Raw genomic sequence first — 2,661 nt, 5'->3', positions numbered from 1 at the left:
CAGACTGTTGGAGGGCCGGACTATAGTTTAAAAAAAAAACTATGAACAAATTCCTATGCACACTGCACATATCTTATTTTGAAGTAAAAAAAACAAAACGGGAACAAATACAATATTTGTATTTGCATGTGGCCCGCGGACCGTAGTTTGAGGACCCCTGGTCTATAGGATAGGCCTTAGACCTGCCTCCTTCAGAACTAGCACCCATCTGAGGTGACGTCTAAAGACTGAATGTGAGGCCTCTCCCCGTCTTCACCTACTGGACTCCCAGAAGACTGGCAACAAGACCAAAAGCTGGAGAGTTTGTCTCCATAGAGTCTGGCATTGGTGAGATAGCTAAGCAAATATCCAGGACCTCAGCACTTTACACTGCAGCCCCTCAGTAAGGACCACCCATAACCACAGGATCCCAGGCACAACAAGTTCCTCACTCTGAAGTATGAACAGATAGCTAAGGATCTCAGACATTTAAGAAAAACTCTAACCAAAAAACAAAAACCGTAAATAAGGGACTTAGAGAAAACAAAGGTAAAACAGGAAGCAAAATAATTATTTTTTAAAAATTATTAATATCTTCAGAAAAAAATAAGATAGGTACAAGAACAGAAAGCTATTCTAAAAGAACAGTCAGAAAACTAAAAAGAGTGCATGGGTATTAAATATGAAATAACCTTAAAGAATCAAATAGACTTCTAAAAGATTAATATAAAAAACCTCTTAGGAAGTAGAAAAAGGACAATAAGATGAAAAAAAAGGAAAGAAATAATGGAAAAATGAAAGCATCCATCAAGGAGGTCCAATAGTCTCTTAATAGAAATTTCAATGCCAGAGCTCAGAGAAAATAAGGGAGGCAATTCTAAAGGATAAATCCCAAGATTTCCATAACTAAAGAACATGAAATTCCAGATGTGAAGGATTCATCAAAAGGTCAAATATAAAATATGAAAAAAGATGCACATCTAGATACATTATTGTAAAATTTCCAAGTGCTCCAGGATGAAGAATAGGGATAAATACTTTCAGAAAAGGGTGAAAAAGAGATCACTGGACAAGGTTAGAAATCAGGAAAGCATCAGACCTCTCAATAGCAACACTAGACCTAGAATACAGTGGCGCAGCGATTTTCAACTGGTGCGCCAATTTTTAAAACATGCAATAAACTGACTCTTTAGTCATGGGCACTGACCTCTTTTCCCCTGGATTGTCAAATAAAAAAATGACAACAGTCCGGCCAGTGTTGTTCAGTGGTTGAGCATTGACCTATGAGCCAGGAGGTCATGGTTTCACTCCCAGTCAGGGCACATGCCCGGGTTGTGGACTTGATCCTCAGTGTGGGGCATACAGAAAGCATCCAATCAATGATTCTCTCTCATCATTGACATTTCTATCTCTCTCTACCTCTCCCTTCCTCTCTAAAATCAATAAAAATATATTTTTAAATGATGACAGCCAACACAATAATAGCCATCTAGTGTGAAAGAATCAAAATTATGCCTATCTTTTCTATCAGATCAGAAAAATATAATTTTTGGTGTGCCACAGAATTTCTGTGTTAGTTTATGTGTGTCATGAAATAAAAAAGGTTGAAAATTGCTGCAGTGGTACAATGTATTTCCATCCTAGAAATCTATATCCAGCCAAAATGGTAAGCAAATATGAAGAGAGTATAAAGACATATTCAGATATGCAAGCGCTCTAAAATTTTACCCCACATGTGTTTTCATGAGAGCTTCTAAGAAGATTTCACCAAAGCAAGAGAGTAAAACAAAAAATATATGCGATCCAGGAAGAAGATCATCAGAGGAGAGCAGTGCAGGGGAAACTGAGGCATGAGAAGTACAGCATACTTAAAGGGAGCCAGTCTAAACCACATAGAGCTAGGGATTGGGGACCCCAGAGGGATGGTTTCAAGGAAAAATCAACACTGTTCAACCACCCACGGGGCTTGATTTACTGTGTCTAGGGGGTCTTGGTAGCTCCACTGGGAAATTTGGGGAAGAATCAATGGTAGGTACATAGAAAACCAGGAAACCTATTAAATTCTACAATTTTAAATTCTTGGGTAAACAAAAAGTTGTTTAAGAAAGGAAATAAGTGCTCACTTTGGCCGCACATATGCTAAAATTGGAACAATACAGTGAAGATTGGCACGGTCCCTGTGCAAGAATACCAAGCAAATTCGTGAAATGTCCCATTATTTTTACAAGGAATAAAACGTTTCAATCCATATGAGATGAGGGATGATAAATTTATTATGATACAAATTTCACAATACAGTAGTCCCCCTTATCCACAGTTTCACTTTCCATGCTTTCAGTTACCAGTGGTCAATGCCGGTACACGAATATTAAATGGAAAATTCCAGAAATAAACTATTTATACATTTTACTTATTTTTAAAAGCATTCCTTTTGTTTAATATGTTTGTATTGATTTCAGAGAGGAAGGAAGAGAAAGAGAGAGATTGAAACATTAAGGATGAGAGAGAATCATTGATAGCCTGCCTTCTGCACACCCCTTACTGGGGATCAAGCCCGCAACCCAGGCATGTGCCCTTGATCAGAAGTGAACCCAGGACCCTTGAGTCCACAGGTTGATGCTCTAGCCACTGAGCCAAACCGGCTAGAGCTAGTCATACATTTTAAACTGCACACTCCTTTGC

General features: G+C 38.4%; 1 non-coding gene across 1 annotated transcript; it reads left to right on the top strand.

Moving 5' to 3' along the window:
- The first annotated feature begins 2,094 nt into the window (after nt 1-2,094).
- Nucleotides 2,095-2,201, top strand: LOC132240330 (U6 spliceosomal RNA). The gene has a single exon (XR_009454257.1). It is a non-coding gene; the product is annotated as a U6 spliceosomal RNA (small nuclear RNA).
- The last annotated feature ends 460 nt before the right edge of the window (nt 2,202-2,661 follow it).

The sequence above is a fragment of the Myotis daubentonii genome, chromosome 8, assembly GCF_963259705.1.
Source record: "Myotis daubentonii chromosome 8, mMyoDau2.1, whole genome shotgun sequence".
NCBI classification, from domain to species: domain Eukaryota; kingdom Metazoa; phylum Chordata; class Mammalia; order Chiroptera; family Vespertilionidae; genus Myotis; species Myotis daubentonii.
This window is presented reverse-complemented; position numbering and strand designations above follow the sequence as displayed.